The 22,442-nt window shown below is 50.9% G+C and overlaps 1 pseudogene; it reads left to right on the plus strand.

The window, feature by feature from the left end:
• The first annotated feature begins 3,474 nt into the window (after positions 1 to 3,474).
• On the plus strand, positions 3,475 to 21,356 carry LOC127926808 (cdc42 effector protein 4-like; annotated as a pseudogene).
• Positions 21,357 to 22,442: the final 1,086 nt, after the last annotated feature.

A 22,442-nucleotide genomic window follows, 5' to 3' on the forward strand; every position in this document is an offset into this window, starting at 1 on the left:
GTCTCATAAATATACAGCTCTCTTTGTCTGGCTTTGAATTATTCCTGCTTCCATTTTCTTTCCATACAAGCATTCAGTGGAGGATGCTGGGTAATAACAAACATGTTTGGGTATGTATCCGCTGCAGCCCCTGTGTTTGTGTGTTTTAGACCAGCCTATCAACAGACACATCACTTGTCATGGAAACTAAAACAGACTTATTTACTCACTACAGCTGGACGGATGTTGTTCCGTAACATGGCTGGTGTTATTAGATCAAGCTATTTGGCTGCCAACCTATGTTGGATTGGATTTGTCTGACATCAGGAAACTACTGATATACTTTCACTATATTAGTCAGGATTTGTCACATGCTGCACAGTGTGTATCAAGGAAAGCAGGTCAGGTGAAGTGGGTATCTTATCTAATGTATTACTTGCGTCGATCGGGAAGCGAACTTGATGTTGATGAATTAGCCGGTACCCTAGTGGTTAGAGTAGTAACCTGAAGGTTGCAAGATCGAATCCCCGAGCTGACAGGGTAAAAATCGGTCATTCTGCCCCTGAATAAGGCAGTTAACCCACTGTTCCTAGGCCATCATTGAAAATAAGAATTAGTTCTTAACTGACTTGCCTGGTTAAATAAAGGTAAAATTAAAAAATAACAGTGGACCTTTTTTTGTGGGATTCACATAAGGGATTCTTGTGGCATATTTGAGTTAACCTTTCCTTCTGCACAGTGCATTCTTCAATCACATGTACTTCTGGTTCTCAAGATCTTGCACATTAATGAGATGCTATTGAGCCCACACTACTACACTGTCTGAGCCAACAACTACATGCTTTCTGGTAGGTTTTGCCTATAGCATACTGTGTTTAAATCATTTCTAACTTGTTAACAATTTCTGCTAGTTAGTTTTTTGCTACCATGTGGGTTTTAGCTTGCTTGAGCCTGTTAACTGAGGAGTGTTAATTCACCTGTTTCCATACATGTTAAAATTTAAAAAATGTATCTTACAGGAGTTGTTTTAATTTAACTGCTTAACAATTTATCTGCACTTGGAATTGTGACGAGTTATTGGGAAGATTAAACTACCAACTGGACAAATACTGTGCCACTTCATATGTGAAGAATACAACAAAAGATGCATAATCATCTGGCCAAGTGCATAAAGTTCCACCAGGGCTCACAACCTCTGACAAAAGTTCCTCTACTTCTATTCGAGATGAAAATGATGAATCAGACTCCTTATCGATAGCAACAGCTCATGGTCCAGACACAAGGGACAACAGACACACCGATCTCTACATTGCAGATGAGCTGAAGGCAGTCATCAATGACCTTGGACCACAGAAGGAGTTTGCACTGGTGACCGACAATGCTGCGAACATGAAGGCTGCTTGGTCTAAAGTGGAGGAGTCCTACCCTCCCATCACCCATTGGCTGCGCTGCTCATGCATTGAATCTGCACCTCAAGGAAATCATGACACTGAAAACAATGGATACACTCTACAAGAGAGCCAAGGAAATGGTTAGGTATGTGAAAGGTCATCAAGTTAGAGCAGCAATCTACCTCACCAAGCAAAGTGAGAAGAATAAGAGCACCACATTGAAGCTGCCCAGCAACACCTGTTGGGGTGGTGTTGTCATTATGTTTGACGGTCTTCTGGAGGGAAGAGTCTCTCAAGAAATGGCCGTGTCACAGTCTACCGATATGGACAGCCCCATCAAGAGGATCCTCCTGGATGATGTATTTTGGGAGAGAGTGGTAAGCAGCCTGAAACTCCTGAAACCTATAGCAGTAGCCATTGTCTCCCTCAATCCGTGCAATGTCATCCTGTCTGATGTTCGGACTCTGCTTGCAGATGTAAGAGAATAAATCCGTACTGCCCTGCCCACTTCACTGTTGCTCCAAGCAGAGGAAACTGCAGATCTGAAATACATCAAAAAGCATGAAGACTTCTGCCTGAAGCCCAAACACGCCACAGCGTACATGTTGGACCCCAAGTATGCTGGCAAGAGCATCCTGTCTGGTGCAGAGATCAACAAGGCCTATGGTGTCATCACTACCGTGTCTTGCCACCTTGACGTGGGTGAGGGCATGGTTCTTGGCAGTCTGGCGAAGTACACTTCTAATCAAGGGCTTTGTGATGGAGATGCAATATGGCATTCGTGCCAACATGTCAGCCACCGGGAGGAAGGGACTTTGTGGATATGAGGCTCTTTCCTGTTGACTATATCATTCTCCAAATCTCACCAACATCAGCCGCCTCGGAGCTCAGCTGGTCCTTGTTTGGGAACACACACACCAAAGCACGCAACAGGCTGACCAATACAAGGGTTGAAAAATTGGTGGCCATCCGGGCAATTTTGAGGCATTTGAGCCTGACGAGCCATCCTCAACAAGGTTGGAAAGTGACAGTGAAGATGAGGCCTCAGAGTCTGATGTTCAAGAGGTGGACATTGAGTAGGTCCAGGGAGAAGACATGGAAGCCTGAGAAGAAGACAACCTTTAGTTTCTAGACTATCATTTTACAGATGCATGTTGAAAACATTTTTGGGAGATGCATTGGATCATTGGGGATCATTCAATATTCCCTTTCTATTGTTGTTCAGTGAAATCATCCCATGTGAAGAGTCAACTCATTTAACTAAAGTTAAATTCATAACTAAATTCAGATTTTAAATTTTTTTTTGCATATTTTTCCTGTTAATTCCCATGTATTCCAGTTAATTCCCATTAATTCCCACGGAACATTTCCACCTCTGAATATTCCCCAAAATGTGCAACCCTAGGTGTAGACCAGGGAGAGGACGCGTGGTGTAGACCAGGGACAGGACACGTGGTGTAGACCAGGGACAGGACGCGTGGTGTAGACCAGGGACGGGACGCGTGGTGTGGACCAGGGACGGGACGCGTGGTGTGGACCAGGGACGGGACGCGTGGTGTGGACCAGGGACGGGACGCGTGGTGTGGACCAGGGACGGGACGCGTGGTGTGGACCAGGGACGGGACGCGTGGCGTGGACCAGGGACGGGACGCGTGGCGTGGACCAGGGACGGGACGCGTGGCGTGGACCAGGGACGGGACGCGTGGTGTGGACCAGGGACGGGACGCGTGGTGTGGACCAGGGAGGGGACGCGTGGTGTGGACCAGGGAGGGGACATGTGTTAGCATGCGTGCAAACCTTTTTGGTTGAAGGCTGATGCATTTTGCAGCACACACACTAGATGCCTCTGCAATGTACACACACACACACACACACACACACACACACGCTTGATGCCTCTGCAGCCCTCAGACATTCACACAGACAGGAAGTAGTGTCGTCCGCTTGCCTCACAGGGGGTTGGTAACCACGGAGACATAAGCAGCAAGAGTGTGGTTGCCGTGGAGACAACAGCAGGTGAGGGCATTATAAACAGGAAGTGGATTGAGGCTGTGCCTCGACTGGCAGAGGGGCGGAGCCTCGGAGAGAACGAGGTCGACGACTCTGCTGGGCTGAACACTGCTGCCTGCTACCAGGAAACCTCGGCAGTCAAAATCTGTCCCCTCCACCACCCATCCTAAACAGAGACTTAATAAATGTGTTATGAGAGCAGAGCTAGGAGGAGAGAGATCTGGAAGGAGTGAGGAGTGAAGCCTGACTGGAGTACACAGGAAAAGACAGCTGCGTCATCAGATCAGATACAGGGATTGTCAGTGGAGCAGGTCAGTACATGGGTGATGTATTGGAGCAGGTCAGTACATGGGTGATGTATTGGAGCAGGTCAGTACATGGGTGATGTATTGGAGCAGGTCAGTACATGGGTGATGGGTTGGTGCAGGTCAGTACATGTTTGATGGGTTGACGTAGTTGAGGAGGTCAGTACCTGCTGGGTGATGGGTGATGGGTTGAGGCAGTATTTGTGTACTATGTATGTAGGTCTGTATGTGGTACATATTGATTTGTAGGGACTCTTATTAGGATGAGCTTTCAGCATTGCATGTTGCATCATTTTCATGTGTGACTATGTTTCCTGGTTGACTTTCACATGTTTCGCTGAAGCACTGCAGCTCTTTCTATTAGCCAACCTGTTTTCTATTGTACTGCCTGTTTTCTATTGCACCCCAGCAGCCTGGGGTGACTATAGTAGCAGCCTGGGGTGACGTATAGTAGCAGCCTGGGGTGACGTATAGTAGCAGCCTGGGGTGACTATAGCAGCAGCCTGGGGTGACCTATAGCAGCGGCCTGGGGTGACCTGGGGCCTGGGGTGACCTATAGCAGAGGCCTGGGGTGACCTATAGCAGAGGCCTGGGGTGAGAGGCCTGGGGTGACCTATAGCAGCGGCCTGGGGTGACCTATAGCAGCGTCCTGGGGGTGCAGCGTCCTGGGGTGAGCAGCGGCCTGGGGTGACCTATAGCAGCGCCTGGGGTGACCTATAGCAGCGGTCTGGGGTGACCTATAGCAGCGGTCTGGGGTGACCTATAGCAGCGGCCTGGGGTGACCTATAGCAGCGGCCTGGGGTGACCTATAGCAGCGGCCTGGGGTGACCTATAGCAGCGGCCTGGGGTGACCTATAGCAGCGTCCTGGGGTGACTATAGCAGCGGCCTGGGGTGACCTATAGGGGTGAGGTCAGGGCAGTAGAAGAGTCTGGTCTGAACACTGCAGGTCATAACAGTGATGCAGTAATGTGCGTTGTCAGGTCAGGTGCCTGTCAGGACTCATCTCTCTCCTGGAGGAATGGAGTGCACGCGCACGCACGCACGCACGCCACGCACGGGTGACCGCATAGCAGAGGCCTGGGGTGACCTATAGCAGCGGCGCTGGGCATTTACGTGCACGCACGTACACACACACACACACACACACACACACACACACACACACACACACACACACACACACACACACACACACACACACACACACACACACACACACACACACACACACACACACACACACACACACACACACACACACACACCTATAGCACTGAAGGGCATGGGGTGACCTATAGCAGAGGCCTGGGGTGACCTATAGCAGCATGGCCTGGGGGGTGACACTATAAACAGCATGGCGCACACACACACACACACACACACACACACACACACACACACACACACACACACACACACACACACACACACACACACACACACACACACACACACACACATCAGGTGACCACACACACACACACACACACAGCGGCCCTATATGAAGGGCATAGGGTCTGTTCACTATAAACAGCATGGCCTCTGTTTCAGCCTGATCTGGTCTGTTCCCTAAGCAGCATGGCCTCGTCCTGATCTGGTCTGTTCACTATAAGCAGCATGGCCTCTATATCAGCCTGATCTGGTCTGTTCCCTCTAAGCAGCATGGCCTCTATATCAGCCTGATCTGGCGTTCTATAAGCAGCATGGCCTCTAAATCAGCCTGATCTGGTCTGGTAAGCAGCATGGCCTCTATAGCCTGATCTGGTCTGTTGACCTATAAGCAGCATGGCCTCTATATCGGCCTGATCTGGTCTGTTCCCTATAAACAGCATGGCCTCTATATCAGCCTGATCTGGTCTGTTCCCTGTAAGCAGCATGGCCTCTATATCGGTGATCTGGTCTGTTCCCTATAAACAGCATGGCCTCTATATCGGCCTGATCTGGTCTGTTCCTATCTGGTCTGTTCCTCTAAGCAGCATGGCCTCTATATCGGCCTGATCTGGTCTGTTCACTATAAGCAGCATGGCCTCTATCGGCCTGATCTGGTGACCTATAAGCAGGGCCTCTATATCGGCCTGATCTGGTCAGGCCTGATCTCTGTTCCCTATAAAGCATGGCCTCTATATCGGGTCTGGTCTGTTCCCTATAAGCAGCATGGCCTCTATATCGGCCTGATCTGGTCTGTTCCCTATAAGCAGCATGGCCTCTATATGCCTGATCTGGTCTGTTCCCTATAAGCAGCATGGCCTCTATATCGGCCTGATCTGGTCTGTTCCCTATAAGCAGGCATGGCCTCTATATCGGCCTGATCTGGTCTGTTCCCTATAAGCAGCATGGCCTCTATATCGGCCTGATCTGGTCTGTTCCCTATAAGCAGCATGGCCTCTATATCGGCCTGATCTGGTCTGTTCCCTATAAGCAGCATGGCCTCTATATCGGCCTGATCTGGTCTGTTCCTATAAGCAGCATGGCCTCTATATCCTGTTCCCTATAAACAGCTATAAGCAGCATGGCCTCTATATCAGCCTGATCTGGTCTGTTCCCTATAAGCAGCATGGCCTCTATATCGGCCTGATCTGGTCTGTTCCCTATAAGCAGCATGGCCTCTATATCAGCCTGATCTGGTCTGTTCCCTATAAACAGCATGGCCTCTATATCAGCCTGATCTGGTCTGTTCCCTATAAGCAGCATGGCCTCTATATCAGCCTGATCTGGTCTGTTCCCTATAAACAGCATGGCCTCTATATCAGCCTGATCTGGTCTGTTCCCTATAAGCAGCATGGCCTCTATATCAGCCTGATCTGGTCTGTTCCCTATAAGCAGCATGGCCTCTATATCAGCCTGATCTGGTCTGTTCCCTATAAGCAGCATGGCCTCTATATCAGCCTGATCTGGTCTGTTCCCTATAAGCAGCATGGCCTCTATATCAGCCTGATCTGGTCTGTTCCCTATAACAGCATGGCATGGTCTGTTCTAAGCAGCATATCAGCCTGATCTGGTCTGTTCCCTATAAGCAGCATGGCCTCTATATCAGCCTGATCTGGTCTGTTCCCTATAAGCAGCATGGCCTCTATATCAGCCTGATCTGGTCTGTTCCCTATAAGCAGCATGGCCTCTATATCAGCCTGATCTGGTCTGTTCCCTATAAGCAGCATGGCCTCTATATCAGCCTGATCTGGTCTGTTCCCTATAAGCAGCATGGCCTCTATATCAGCCTGATCTGGTCTGTTCCCTATAAGCAGCATGGCCTCTATATCAGCCTGATCTGGTCTGTTCCCTATAAGCAGCATGGCCTCTATATCAGCCTGATCTGGTCTGTTCCCTATAAGCAGCATGGCCTCTATATCAGCCTGATCTGGTCTGTTCCCTATAAGCAGCATGGCCTCTATATCAGCCTGATCTGGTCTGTTCCCTATAAGCAGCATGGCCTCTATATCAGCCTGATCTGGTCTGTTCCCTATAAGCAGCATGGCCTCTATATCAGCCCTGATCTGGTCTATATCAGCCTGATCTGGTCTGCAGCATGGCCTCTATATCAGCCTGATCTGGTCTGTTCCCTATAAGCAGCATGGCCTCTATATCAGCCTGATCTGGTCTGTTCCCTATAAGCAGCATGGCCTCTATATCAGCCTGATCTGGTCTGTTCCCTATAAGCAGCAGCATCAGGCTGTTCCCTATATGTCAGCATGGCCTTCTATATCAGCCTGATCTGGTCTGTTCCCTATAAGCAGCATGGCCTCGATCAGCCTGATCTGGTCTGTTCCCTATAAGCAGCATGACCTCTATATCAGCCTGATCTGGTCTGTTCCCTATAAGCAGCATGACCTCTATATCAGCCTGATCTGGTCTGTTCCCTATAAGCAGCATGGCCTCTATATCAGCCTGATCTGGTCTGTTCCCTATAAGCAGCATGGCCTCTATATCAGCCTGATCTGGTCTGTTCCCTATAAGCAGCATGGCCTCTATATCAGCCTGATCTGGTCTGTTCCCTATAAACAGCATGGCCTCTATATCAGCCTGATCTGGTCTGTTCCCTATAAGCAGCATGGCCTCTATATCAGCCTGATCTGGTCTGTTCCCTATAAGCAGCATGGCCTCTATATCAGCCTGATCTGGTCTGTTCCCTATAAACAGCCTCTATATCAGCCTGATCTGGTCTGTTCTATAAGCATCAGCCTGATCTGGTCTGTTCCCTATAAGCAGCATGGCCTCTATATCAGCCTGATCTGGTCTGTTCCCTATAAACAGCATGGCCTCTATATCAGCCTGATCTGGTCTGTTCCCTATAAGCAGCATGGCCTCTATATCAGCCTGATCTGGTCTGTTCCCTATAAGCAGCATGGCCTCTATATCAGCCTGATCTGGTCTGTTCCCTATAAGCAGCATGGCCTCTATATCAGCCTGATCTGGTCTGTTCCCTATAAGCAGCATGGCCTCTATATCAGCCTGATCTGGTCTGTTCCCTATAAGCAGCATGACCTCTATATCAGCCTGATCTGGTCTGTTCCCTATAAGCAGCATGGCCTCTATATCAGCCTGATCTGGTCTGTTCCCTATAAGCAGCATGGCCTCTATATCAGCCTGATCTGGTCTGTTCCCTATAAGCAGCATGGCCTCTATATCAGCCTGATCTGGTCTGTTCCCTATAAGCAGCATGGCCTCTATATCAGCCTGATCTGGTCTGTTCCCTATAAGCAGCATGGCCTCTATATCAGCCTGATCTGGTCTGTTCCCTATAAACAGCATGGCCTCTATATCAGCCTGATCTGGTCTGTTCCCTATAAGCAGCATGGCCTCTATATCAGCCTGATCTGGTCTGTTCCCTATAAGCAGCATGGCCTCTATATCAGCCTGATCTGGTCTGTTCCCTATAAGCAGCATGGCCTCTATATCAGCCTGATCTGGTCTGTTCCCTATAAGCAGCATGGCCTCTAAATCAGCCTGATCTGGTCTGTTCCCTATAAGCAGCATGACCTCTATATCAGCCTGATCTGGTCTGTTCCCTATAAGCAGCATGGCCTCTATATCAGCCTGATCTGGTCTGTTCCCTCTAAGCAGCATGGCCTCTATATCAGCCTGATCTGGTCTGTTTCCCTATAAGCAGCATGACCTCTATATCAGCCTGATCTGGTCTGTTCCCTATAAGCAGCATGACCTCTATATCAGCCTGATCTGGTCTGTTCCCTATAAGCAGCATGGCCTCTATATCAGCCTGATCTGGTCTGTTCCCTATAAGCAGCATGGCCTCTATATCAGCCTGATCTGGTCTGTTCCCTATAAGCAGCATGGCCTCTATATCAGCCTGATCTGGTCTGTTCCCTATAAACAGCATGGCCTCTATATCAGCCTGATCTGGTCTGTTCCCTATAAACAGCATGGCCTCTATATCAGCCTGATCTGGTCTGTTCCCTATAAGCAGCATGGCCTCTATATCAGCCTGATCTGGTCTGTTCCCTCTGGTCAAGGCTGTTTCTCACTGGTTACATCACTATAGTGTATGCCTTGTTCATCTTGCCCGGGCAGAGACTGAGGTGTGAGCTTGTTTTCCCCACTTATTTTTACATTTTGTTCACCCCTACATGAACAATCATTCTATTTATGTATTTATTTTTTAAAGCATTGTATCCCAGTGGATGGTCGGTCTGTGGCCATGACTGTCTGTGAGTGGTGGCATTTCTCCACCCTTATCCCTTGACTGTTTACAGGAACAATGGTGAGGTGTTTGCTCTGTCCCTGTACTATAGATTGCCCTTTAACCTCTATAGCCTTCTGCCTGGTGTGTTTAACATGTCTAAAGTATGCTATCTTTAAAGCTATTTCGTCTTTAGATTTTTTTTTTTCTAGTTGAGTATATTATTTATATTGCTTTGTGTTGTCGTGTGTGTGTGTGTGTGTGTGTTTAAAACTTAATAAACAGAGTTTAAAAAATAAATAAAAATAAAAAGATGACAAGGACAGTTTTAAAGTAAAAGTAGGGATGTTTTGTTTCCCCTCCGACCGAGGCTGTGTTTCACTGTTGACACTACATTATGCTACTGTTGTGTCTACAACGATGACGAGGACATTTTCAAAATGTCAAAATAGAACATTTATCTTCTTCCACCATTAAGTACTATTAGAAGACCGTTGGCAACAGTTTGGCTCTTTCTCTCTGGGTTCATATAGGCCTGGTCTGGGGTTTAACAGTTTGGCTCTTTCTCTCTGGGTTCATATAGGACTGGTCTGGGGTTTAACAGTGTGTCTCTTTCTCTCTGGGTTCATATAGGACTGGTCTGGGGTTTAACAGTGTGTCTCTTTCTCTCTGGGTTCATATAGGCCTGGTCTGGGGTTTAACAGTTTGGCTTTTTCTCTGGGTTCATTAGGCCTGGTCTGGGGGTTTAACAGTGTGTTTACTCTCTGGGTTCATATAGGACTGGTCTGGGGTTTAACAGTGTGTCTCTTTCTCTCTGGGTTCATATAGGACTGGTCTGGTGTTTAACAGTTTGGCTCTTTCTCTCTGGGTTCATATAGGACTGGTCTGGGGTTTAACAGTTTGTCTCTTTCTCTCTGGGTTCATATAGGACTGGTCTGGGGTTTAACAGTTTGGCTCTTTCTCTCTGGGTTCATATAGGCCTGGTCTGGGGTTTAACAGTGTGTCTCTTTCTCTCTGGGTTCATATAGGACTGGTCTGGGGTTTAACAGTGTGTCTCTTTCTCTCTGGGTTCATATAGGCCTGGTCTGGGGTTTAACAGTGTGTCTCTTTCTCTCTGGGTTCATATAGGCCTGGTCTGGGGTTTAACAGTGTCTCTTTCTCTCTGGGTTCATAAGGGGACTGGTCTGGGGTTTAACAGTTTGTCTCTTTCTCTCTGGGTTCATATAGGACTGGTCTGGGGTTTAACAGTGTGTCTCTTTCTCTCTGGGTTCATATAGGACTGGTCTGGGGTTTAACAGTTTGGCTTTTCTCTCTGGGTTCATATAGGCCTGGTCTGGGGTTTAACAGTGTGTCTCTTTCTCTCTGGGTTCATATAGGACTGGTCTGGGGTTTAACAGTTTGGCTCTTTCTCTCTGGGTTCATATAGGCCTGGTCTGGGGTTTAACAGTGTGTCTCTTTCTCTCTGGGTTCATATAGGCCTGGTCTGGGGTTTAACAGTGTGTCTCTTTCTCTCTGGGTTCATATAGGCCTGGTCTGGGGTTTAACAGTTTGGCTCTTTCTCTCTGGGTTCATATAGGCCTGGTCTGGGGTTTAACAGTTTGGCTTTTCTCTCTGGGTTCATATAGGACTGGTCTGGGGTTTAACAGTGTGTCTCTTTCTCTCTGGGTTCATATAGGCCTGGTCTGGGGTTTAACAGTTTGGCTTTTCTCTCTGGGTTCATATAGGACTGGTCTGGGGTTTAACAGTGTGTCTCTTTCTCTCTGGGTTCATATAGGACTGGTCTGGGGTTTAACAGTTTGTCTCTTTCTCTCTGGGTTCATATAGGCCTGGTCTGGGGTTTAACAGTGTGTCTCTTTCTCTCTGGGTTCATATAGGCCTGGTCTGGGGTTTAACAGTTTGGCTCTTTCTCTCTGGGTTCATATAGGACTGGTCTGGGGTTTAACAGTGTGTCTCTTTCTCTCTGGGTTCATATAGGACTGGTCTGGGGTTTAACAGTTTGGCTTTTCTCTCTGGGTTCATATAGGCCTGGTCTGGGGTTTAACAGTTTGGCTTTCCTAGTCCAGTCTCCTGATGCATCCCAAACACCCCTCTATAATGTAGCAGTGGTACAGTCCTGTCCCCTGCTGCACCACCAGGTGCCAGAGAGAGATCCCTCCATGTCAGTCAGACAGACAGGAACACAAACAAAGACAGTTCAATCAGTCATACGGTGGCAGGGTAGTCTAGTGGTTAGAGTGTAGAGGCGGCAGGGTAGCCTAGTGGTTAGAGTGTAGAGGCGGCAGGGTAGGCTAGTGGTTAGAGTGTAGGGGCGGCAGGGTAGCCTAGTGGTTAGAGTGTAGGGGCGGCAGGGTAGCCTAGTGGTTAGAGTGTAGAGGCGACAGGGTAGCCTAGTGGTTAGAGTGTAGAGGCGGCAGGGTAGCCTAGTGGTTAGAGTGTAGAGGTGGCAGGGTAGCCTAGTGGTTAGAGTGTAGAGGTGGCAGGGTAGTCTAGTGGTTAGAGTGTAGAGGTGGCAGGGTAGCCTAGTGGTTAGAGTGTAGAGGTGGCAGGGTAGTCTAGTGGTTAGAGTGTAGAGGTGGCAGGGTAGCCTAGTGGTTAGAGTGTAGAGGCGGCAGGGTAGTCTAGTGGTTAGAGTGTAGAGGCGGCAGGGTAGCCTAGTGGTTAGAGTGTAGGGGCGGCAGGGTAGTCTAGTGGTTAGAGTGTAGGGGCGGCAGGGTAGCCTAGTGGTTAGAGTGTAGGGGCGGCAGGGTAGCCTAGTGGTTAGAGTGTAGAGGCGACAGGGTAGCCTAGTGGTTAGATTGTAGAGGCGGCAGTGTGGCCTAGTGGTTAGAGTGTAGAGGCGACAGGGTAGCCTAGTGGTTAGAGTGTAGAGGCGACAGGGTAGCCTAGTGGTTAGAGTGTAGAGGCGACAGGGTAGCCTAGTGGTTAGAGTGTAGAGGCGACAGGGTAGCCTAGTGGTTAGAGTGTAGAGGCGACAGGGTAGCCTAGTGGTTAGAGTGTAGAGGCGGCAGGGTGGCCTAGTGGTTAGAGTGTAGAGGCGGCAGGGTGGCCTAGTGGTTAGAGTGTAGAGGCGGCAGGGTGGCCTAGTGGTTAGAGTGTAGAGGCGGCAGGGTGGCCTAGTGGTTAGAGTGTAGAGGCGGCAGGGTGGCCTAGTGGTTAGAGTGTAGAGGCGGCAGGGTGGCCTAGTGGTTAGAGTGTAGAGGCGGCAGGGTAGCCTAGTGGTTAGAGTGTAGAGGCGGCAGGGTAGCCTAGTGGTTAGAGTGTAGAGGCGGCAGGGTAGCCTAGTGGTTAGAGTGTAGAGGCGGCAGGGTAGCCTAGTGGTTAGAGTGTAGAGGCGGCAGGGTAGCCTAGTGGTTAGAGTGTAGAGGCGGCAGGGTAGCCTAGTGGTTAGAGTGTAGAGGCGGCAGGGTAGCCTAGTGGTTAGAGTGTAGAGGCGGCAGGGTAGCCTAGTGGTTAGAGTGTAGAGGCGGCAGGGTAGCCTAGTGGTTAGAGTGTAGAGGCGGCAGGGTAGCCTAGTGGTTAGAGTGTAGAGGCGGCAGGGTAGCCTAGTGGTTAGAGTGTAGAGGCGGCAGGGTAGCCTAGTGGTTAGAGTGTAGAGGCGGCAGGGTAGCCTAGTGGTTAGAGTGTAGAGGCGGCAGGGTAGTCTAGTGGTTAGAGTGTAGAGGCGGCAGGGGTGGCCTAGTGGTTAGAGTGTAGAGGCGGCAGTGTGGCCTAGTGGTTAGAGTGTAGAGGCGACAGGGTAGCCTAGTGGTTAGAGTGTAGAGGCGACAGGGTAGCCTAGTGGTTAGAGTGTAGAGGCGACAGGGTAGCCTAGTGGTTAGAGTGTAGAGGCGACAGGGTAGCCTAGTGGTTAGAGTGTAGAGGCGGCAGGGTAGCCTAGTGGTTAGAGTGTAGAGGCGGCAGGGTAGCCTAGTGGTTAGAGTGTAGAGGCGGCAGGGTAGCCTAGTGGTTAGAGTGTAGAGGCGGCAGGGTAGTCTAGTGGTTAGAGTGTAGAGGCGGCAGGGTAGCCTAGTGGTTAGAGTGTAGAGGCGGCAGGGTAGCCTAGTGGTTAGAGTGTAGAGGCGGCAGGGTAGCCTAGTGGTTAGAGTGTAGAGGCGGCAGGGTAGCCTAGTGGTTAGAGTGTAGAGGCGGCAGGGTAGCCTAGTGGTTAGAGTGTAGAGGCGGCAGGGTAGCCTAGTGGTTAGAGTGCAGAGGCGGCAGGGTAGGCTAGTGGTTAGAGTGTAGGGGCGGCAGGGTAGCCTAGTGGTTAGAGTGTAGGGGCGGCAGGGTAGCCTAGTGGTTAGAGTGTAGGGCGACAGGGTAGCCTAGTGGTTAGAGTGTAGAGGCGACAGGGTAGCCTAGTGGTTAGAGTGTAGAGGCGGCAGGGTGGCCTAGTGGTTAGAGTGTAGAGGCGACAGGGTAGCCTAGTGGTTAGAGTGTAGAGGCGACAGGGTAGCCTAGTGGTTAGAGTGTAGAGGCGGCAGTGTGGCCTAGTGGTTAGAGTGTAGAGGCGGCAGTGTGGCCTAGTGGTTAGAGTGTAGAGGCGGCAGGGTAGCCTAGTGGTTAGAGTGTAGAGGCGGCAGGGTAGCCTAGTGGTTAGAGTGTAGAGGCGGCAGGGTAGCCTAGTGGTTAGAGTGTAGAGGCGGCAGGGTAGCCTAGTGGTTAGAGTGTAGAGGCGGCAGGGTAGCCTAGTGGTTAGAGTGTAGAGGCGGCAGGGTAGCCTAGTGGTTAGAGTGTAGAGGCGGCAGGGTAGCCTAGTGGTTAGAGTGTAGAGGCGGCAGGGTAGCCTAGTGGTTAGAGTGTAGAGGCGGCAGGGTAGCCTAGTGGTTAGAGGTAGAGGCGGCAGGGTAGCCTAGTGGTTAGAGTGTAGAGGCGGCAGGGTAGCCTAGTGGTTAGAGTGTAGAGGCGGCAGGGTAGCCTAGTGGTTAGAGTGTAGAGGCGGCAGGGTAGTCTAGTGGTTAGAGTGTAGAGGCGGCAGGGTAGCCTAGTGGTTAGAGTGTAGAGGCGGCAGGGTAGCCTAGTGGTTAGAGTGTAGAGGCGGCAGGGTAGCCTAGTGGTTAGAGTGTAGAGGTGGCAGGGTAGCCTAGTGGTTAGAGTGTAGAGGCGGCAGGGTAGCCTAGTGGTTAGAGTGTAGAGGTGGCAGGGTAGCCTAGTGGTTAGAGTGTAGAGGTGGCAGGGTAGCCTAGTGGTTAGAGTGTAGAGGTGGCAGGGTAGCCTAGTGGTTAGAGTGTAGAGGTGGCAGGGTAGCCTAGTGGTTAGAGTGTAGAGGTGGCAGGGTAGCCTAGTGGTTAGAGTGTAGAGGTGGCAGGGTAGCCTAGTGGTTAGAGTGTAGAGGCGGCAGGGTAGTCTAGTGGTTAGAGTGTAGAGGCGGCAGGGTAGCCTAGTGGTTAGAGTGTAGAGGCGGCAGGGTAGTCTAGTGGTTAGAGTGTAGAGGCGGCAGGGTAGTCTAGTGGTTAGAGTGTAGAGGCGGCAGGGTAGCCTAGTGGTTAGAGTGTAGAGGTGGCAGGGTAGCCTAGTGGTTAGAGTGTAGAGGTGGCAGGGTAGCCTAGTGGTTAGAGTGTAGAGGTGGCAGGGTAGCCTAGTGGTTAGAGTGTAGGGGCGGCAGGGTAGCCTAGTGGTTAGAGTGTAGGGGCGGCAGGGTAGCCTAGTGGTTAGAGTGTAGGGGCGGCAGGGTAGCCTAGTGGTTAGAGTGTAGAGGCGGCAGGGTAGCCTAGTGGTTAGAGTGTAGGGGCGGCAGGGTAGCCTAGTGGTTAGAGTGTAGAGGTGACAGGGTAGCCTAGTGGTTAGAGTGTAGAGGCGACAGGGTAGTCTAGTGGTTAGAGTGTAGAGGCGGCAGGGTAGCCTAGTGGTTAGAGTGTAGAGGCGGCAGGGTAGCCTAGTGGTTAGAGTGTAGAGGCGGCAGGGTGGCCTAGTGGTTAGAGTGTAGAGGCGGCAGGGTAGCCTAGTGGTTAGAGTGTAGAGGCGGCAGGGTGGCCTAGTGGTTAGAGTGTAGAGGCGGCAGGGTGGCCTAGTGGTTAGAGTGTAGAGGCGGCAGGGTGGCCTAGTGGTTAGAGTGTAGAGGCGGCAGGGTGGCCTAGTGGTTAGAGTGTAGAGGCGGCAGTGTGGCCTAGTGGTTAGAGTGTAGAGGCGGCAGGGTAGCCTAGTGGTTAGAGTGTAGAGGCGGCAGGGTAGCCTAGTGGTTAGAGTGTAGAGGCGGCAGGGTAGCCTAGTGGTTAGAGTGTAGAGGCGGCAGGGTAGCCTAGTGGTTAGAGTGTAGAGGCGGCAGGGTGGCCTAGTGGTTAGAGTGTAGAGGCGACAGGGTAGCCTAGTGGTTAGAGTGTAGAGGCGGCAGTGTGGCCTAGTGGTTAGAGTGTAGAGGCGGCAGGGTAGCCTAGTGGTTAGAGTGTAGAGGCGGCAGGGTAGCCTAGTGGTTAGAGTGTAGAGGTGGCAGGGTAGCCTAGTGGTTAGAGGGGCGACAGGGTAGCCTAGTGGTTAGAGTGTAGAGGCGACAGGGTAGCCTAGTGGTTAGAGTGTAGAGGCGGCAGTGTGGCCTAGTGGTTAGAGTGTAGAGGCGGCAGTGTGGCCTAGTGGTTAGAGTGTAGAGGCGGCAGGGTAGCCTAGTGGTTAGAGTGTAGAGGCGGCAGGGTAGCCTAGTGGTTAGAGTGTAGAGGCGGCAGGGTAGCCTAGTGGTTAGAGTGTAGAGGCGGCAGGGTGGCCTAGTGGTTAGAGTGTAGAGGCGGCAGGGTGGCCTAGTGGTTAGAGTGTAGAGGCGACAGGGTAGCCTAGTGGTTAGAGTGTAGAGGCGGCAGGGTAGCCTAGTGGTTAGAGTGTAGAGGTGGCAGGGTAGCCTAGTGGTTAGAGGGGCGACAGGGTAGCCTAGTGGTTAGAGTGTAGAGGCGACAGGGTAGCCTAGTGGTTAGAGTGTAGAGGCGGCAGGGTAGCCTAGTGGTTAGAGTGTAGAGGTGGCAGGGTAGCCTAGTGGTTAGAGTGTAGAGGTGGCAGGGTAGCCTAGTGGTTAGAGTGTAGAGGCGGCAGGGTAGCCTAGTGGTTAGAGTGTAGAGGCGGCAGGGTGGCCTAGTGGTTAGAGTGTAGAGGCGACAGGGTAGCCTAGTGGTTAGAGTGTAGAGGCGACAGGGTAGCCTAGTGGTTAGAGTGTAGAGGCGACAGGGTAGCCTAGTGGTTAGAGTGTAGAGGCGGCAGGGTAGCCTAGTGGTTAGAGTGTAGAGGCGGCAGGGTAGCCTAGTGGTTAGAGTGTAGAGGCGGCAGGGTAGCCTAGTGGTTAGAGTGTAGAGGCGGCAGGGTAACCTAATGGTTAGAGTGTAGAGGCGGCAGGGTAGCCTAGTGGTTAGAGTGTAGAGGCGGCAGTGTGGCCTAGTGGTTAGAGTGTAGAGGCGACAGGGTAGCCTAGTGGTTAGAGTGTAGAGGCGACAGGGTAGCCTAGTGGTTAGAGTGTAGAGGCGGCAGGGTAGCCTAGTGGTTAGAGTGTAGAGGCGGCAGGGTAGCCTAGTGGTTAGAGTGTAGAGGCGGCAGGGTAGCCTAGTGGTTAGAGTGTAGAGGCGGCAGGGTAACCTAATGGTTAGAGTGTAGAGGCGGCAGGGTAGCCTAGTGGTTAGAGTGTAGAGGCGGCAGTGTGGCCTAGTGGTTAGAGTGTAGAGGCGGCAGGGTAGCCTAGTGGTTAGAGTGTAGAGGCGGCAGTGTGGCCTAGTGGTTAGAGTGTAGAGGCGGCAGGGTAGCCTAGTGGTTAGAGTGTAGAGGCGGCAGGGTAGCCTAGTGGTTAGAGTGTAGAGGCGGCAGGGTAGCCTAGTGGTTAGAGTGTAGAGGCGGCAGGGTAGCCTAGTGGTTAGAGTGTAGAGGCGGCAGGGTAGCCTAGTGGTTAGAGTGTAGAGGTGGCAGGGTTGCCTAGTGGTTAGAGGGGCGACAGGGTAGCCTAGTGGTTAGAGTGTAGAGGCGACAGGGTAGCCTAGTGGTTAGAGTGTAGAGGCGACAGGGTAGCCTAGTGGTTAGAGTGTAGAGGCGGCAGTGTGGCCTAGTGGTTAGAGTGTAGAGGTGGCAGGGTAGCCTAGTGGTTAGAGTGTAGAGGTGGCAGGGTAGCCTAGTGGTTAGAGTGTAGAGGTGGCAGGGTAGCCTAGTGGTTAGAGTGTAGAGGTGGCAGGGTAGCCTAGTGGTTAGAGGGGCGACAGGGTAGCCTAGTGGTTAGAGTGTAGAGGCGACAGGGTAGCCTAGTGGTTAGAGTGTAGAAGCGGCAGGGTAGCCTAGTGGTTAGAGTGTAGAGGTGGCAGGGTAGCCTAGTGGTTAGAGTGTAGAGGTGGCAGGGTAGCCTAGTGGTTAGAGTGTAGAGGTGGCAGGGTAGCCTAGTGGTTAGAGTGTAGAGGTGGCAGGGTAGCCTAGTGGTTAGAGTGTAGAGGCGGCAGGGTGGCCTAGTGGTTAGAGTGTAGAGGCGGCAGGGTGGCCTAGTGGTTAGAGTGTAGAGGTGGCAGGGTAGCCTAGTGGTTAGAGTGTAGAGGTGGAGAGGCGGCAGGGTGGCCTAGTGGTTAGAGTGTAGAGGCGGCAGGGTGGCCTAGTGGTTAGAGTGTAGAGGCGGCAGGGTGGCCTAGTGGTTAGAGTGTAGAGGCGGCAGGGTGGCCTAGTGGTTAGAGTGTAGGGGCGGCAGGGTGGCCTAGTGGTTAGAGTGTAGGGGCGGCAGGTGGCCTAGTGGTTAGAGTGTAGAGGCGGCAGGGTGGCCTAGTGGTTAGAGTGTAGAGGCGGCAGGGTTGCCTAGTGGTTAGAGTGTACGGCAGGGGCGGCAGGTAGCCTAGTGGTTAGAGTGTAGAGGCGGCAGGGTGGCCTAGTGGTTAGAGCGTAGGGCTAGTAACCGTAAGGTTGCAAGTTCGAATCCCGAGCTGACAAGGTACAAATCTGTCGTTCTGCCCTGAACAGGCCGTTAACCCACTGTTCCTAGGCCGTCATTGAAATAATTTGTTCTTAACTGACTTTCCTATAAAGGTACAATAAAAAATCAGTAATACAGTAATATTGTTAATCAGTAATACAGTAATATTGTGGTCTGGGGTTTAACAGTTTGGACCTTACTGTGTTCATATAGTACTGTGGTCTGGGGTTTAACAGTTTGGTCCTTTCTGTGTTCATATAGTACTGTGGTCTGCATGGTGGCAGTATACTCCCCTACAGTTCAATGTCATTTTCAATGGACTTTAAAAAACCCATGGATGTGCCCCAAATATACACTATAATAGTACACTTATTTTGTGCAGAGCCCAATGGTCTAAAGTAGTGCACTATGTAGGGAATAGGGTGCCATAGTGCACTACTTTAGACCAGGGCCCTATCTAAGGACCTGGGTGCCATTAGGGCCACGTGTCATGTCAAATTTAGATGCCAGAGCGGTATTAGTTATCATTCCAGGGTTGAACCATGAATGCTTATGCTTCTTGTAATTAGACGGATGTTTTAGCTTCTTAGATTAAAGTCGGTTATTGGTTTAATGTCGGTTATTGGTTTAATGTCGGTTATTGGTTTAATACATTTTGTGGTGGCTGTGAAACGTTCTTTTAAACATTAAATCTGAGATCGGTACGGCTCTTGTTTGATTGGTCATTTCACTGCAATAAATAATGTTAAAGGCACAATATAGGATAATGACTGCTGTTCTTTTAAAGGTACGATCTGTTTACATTTGTTATTTCATTGCAAAATGAAGGTTAAACTACAGATGAATAAGTTAGTAGCCTAAACTATCCTCCCGGATGGGTTCTGTTCCACTGCAGCACGGATATCAGGATTACTGAGTGAACTGTCTTTGTTTGTGTTCCTGTCTGTCTGACTGACCCGGAGGGATCTCTCTCTGGCATCAGGAGACTGGACTGGACCACTGGTTCATTATAGAGGGGTGTTTGGGATGCATCAGGATACTGGACTGGACCACTGGTCCATTATAAAGGGGTATTTGGGATGCATCAGGAGACTGGACTGGACCACTGGTCCATTATAAAGGGGTATTTGGGATGCATCAGGAGACCGGACTGGACCACTGGTCCATTATAAAGGGGTGTTTGGGATGCATCAGGAGACCACTGGTCCATTATAAAGGGGTATTTGGGATGGACTGGACCACTGGTCCATTATAAAGGGGTATTTGGGATGCATCAGGATACTGGACTGGACCACTGGTCCATTATAATGGGGTGTTTGGGATGCATCAGGAGACTGACTGGACCACTGGTCCATTATAATGGGGTGTTTGGGATGCATCAGGAGACTGTACTGGACCACTGGTCCATTATAAAGGGGGGATGCATCAGGAGACCGGACTGGACCACTGGTCCATTATAAAGGGGTGTTTGGGATGCATCAGGATACTGGACTGGACCACTGGTCCATTATAAAGGGGTGTTTGGGATGCATCAGGAGACCGGACTGGACCACTGGTCCATTATAGAGGGGTGTTTGGACTGGACCACTGGTCCATTATAGAGGGGTGTTTGGGATGCATCAGGAGACCGGACTGGACCACTGGTCCATTATAGAGGGGTGTTTGGGGATGCATCAGGAGACCGGACTGGACCACTGGTCCATTATAGAGGGGTGTTTGGGGATGCATCAGGAGACCGGACTGGACCACTGGTCCATTATAAAGTGGTGTCAAATCAGAGTTTGTTTTGATCAAAAACACATTGTTATCCACACTTGTTTCAGAGCAATGATACGATGACATGGTATGAAACAATGTCTTGTCATGATCATATATATCTAATGTTGTTTTCCCCTCCTTTCTTTTCAGATTGAGCCACCCTGGAACTGAAGACATGTGTTATTGTTTCTGGGGACTGCAATGAGTGTGACACGGATCTACCTTGAAGACTTCCCAAAGAGAGAGATCTGTCCTTGTGGGCTACTGACTGACTGACTGACTGTGTGCGTCTGTGTGACAGACTCTGTGAGTGTCCGAGGTGTGTGATCTCCATCAGCAACCATGCCCATCCTAAAGCAGCTGGTATCTGGTTCGTCCCAGACCAAACAGCGCCGCTCCCGGATGGACCTGACCCGGGAGATGATCAGCGCTCCCCTGGGGGACTTCCGCCACACCATGCACGTGGGTCGCAGCGGGGACGCCTTCGGGGACACCTCTTTCCTCTCCACCCACTCCGGGAGGCCCCCACCAGGCCGAACCCCAGGCCCCTCCCACTCCCCCGCCCAGGGCTTTTATCCAGAACCTTCCGCAGCAGCAAACGCTCCCAGTCCGTCACCAGAGTGGACCAGAGAGACTGCTCGCTAGCGCCACCCGGTGGCTCGCCCACCTTGGTGAAGAACGCCATGTCTCTCCCCTTCCTCAATGATGAAAACGGTGACCATGTTGATGGAGGACACAGGGTGCCTAAGAGCCTCTCGTCCAGCCCACTGAAACAACTGAATGAGCAGGATGGAGGTGGAGGTACCAGGCCGTCTAATGGGGCCGCTGCTGGGGCCCGATCTCTGGAGCTGGATGAGAGGAGCTTTGGGGAGCTGACTGACCTGCCAAGCCCCAGCCACGGGTACTACGGAGGGGGATGAAGCACGCGGTGTCGGTCATGTCGTTTCACATCGACCTGGGGCCCTCCATGTTGGGGGACATCCTGGGGGTGATGGAGAAGGAGGATGATGATCTGGGATACGAGGAGGGGAAGAGCAGTGAGGGGACGGGCCTCTCCTACACTACTCCTGGGGAGGGAGGTGGGAGGAGAGGAGGAGGGAGAAGAAGAGGAACCGGAAGCTGAGCTACTGCAGCTGCAGGAGGAGGCGGTCCCTGTACCTGTGAGTCCAACCAGCTCTGTAGAACCTGAGGTGGGAGAGGACGAGGGTGCACCCTACACCCCAGAGTACACCCCAGAGCCCCGCCCTAAACACCTGCAGCACCGATTAGATACCTGTTCTGTGTCCAGCTCCGCCTCTGGCTCCGCCCACGTGGAGCAAGAGAAACCAGCCGGACAGCTCCACGGGGGAGATACGAACAGCGCCACTTTCAGCGCACCACCTGAGGAAGAGGAGCTGGGAAAGTTTTCTTCCTTCTTGGAGGACGAGGATGATGAGATCCGTGTATGAAACGAGACGTACAAGCTCAACCTATATATGGAGCGGATGAGTGTGGATTAATACAGATGGATAGATTCTATACTGAGTGGATATGGATGAGTACAGATGGATATGGATGAGTACAGATGGATAGATTCTATACTGAGTGCATATGGATGAGTACAGATGGATATGGATGAGTACAGATGGATAGATTCTATACTGAGTGGATATGGATGAGTACAGATGGATAGATTCAGTACTGTATAAAGTCAACTCTATAAAGCCCCACATCACAACAGAGACATATAGACTGGATGGCTTACATGAGGCTGTGGACGACGTGTTGAGTTTATACAGGAATGAATTAATTACTACTGTGGATAAAACTACTCTATAAAGGCTCATATTATGACAGAGATGTACAGTCTATACTGGGTGGATAAGGATCACAGTGCAGTAGCAGTACCTCCTCTGTCTAGTCTGGATAGAAGGGTTGTAGTACAGCACCTCCTCTGTCTAGTCTGGATAGAAGGGTTGTGGTACAGCACCTCCTCTGTCTAGTCTGGATAGAAAGGTTGTAGTACAGCACCTCCTCTGTCTAGTCTGGATAGAAGGGTTATGGTACAGCACCTCCTCTGTCTAGTCTGGATAGAAGGGTTGTGGTACAGCACCTCCTCTGTCTAGTCTGGATAGAAAGGTTGTAGTACAGCACCTCCTCTGTCTAGTCTGGATAGAAGGGTTATGGTACAGCACCTCCTCTGTCTAGTCTGGATAGAAGGGTTGTGGTACAGCACCTCCTCTGTCTAGTCTGGATAGAAGGGTTGTGGTACAGCACCTCCTCTGTCTAGTCTGGATAGAAGGGTTGTGGTACAGCACCTCCTCTGTCTAGTCTGGATAGAAGGGTTGTGGTACAGCACCTCCTCTGTCTAGTCTGGATAGAAGGGTTGTGGTACAGCACCTCCTCTGTCTAGTCTGGATAGAAGGGTTGTGGTACAGCACCTCCTCTGGTAGTGTGGACGTAGTTGAATTAAATAGAAGAAACACCTCCTCTGTAGTGTGGACGTGTTGAATTAAATAGAAGAAGAAACTGCTCCCTCTGTCCTTCCTGTGAGAATACAAAC

This window comes from Oncorhynchus keta, unplaced genomic scaffold, assembly GCF_023373465.1.
Source record: "Oncorhynchus keta strain PuntledgeMale-10-30-2019 unplaced genomic scaffold, Oket_V2 Un_contig_837_pilon_pilon, whole genome shotgun sequence".
In the NCBI taxonomy this organism is placed as follows: domain Eukaryota; kingdom Metazoa; phylum Chordata; class Actinopteri; order Salmoniformes; family Salmonidae; genus Oncorhynchus; species Oncorhynchus keta.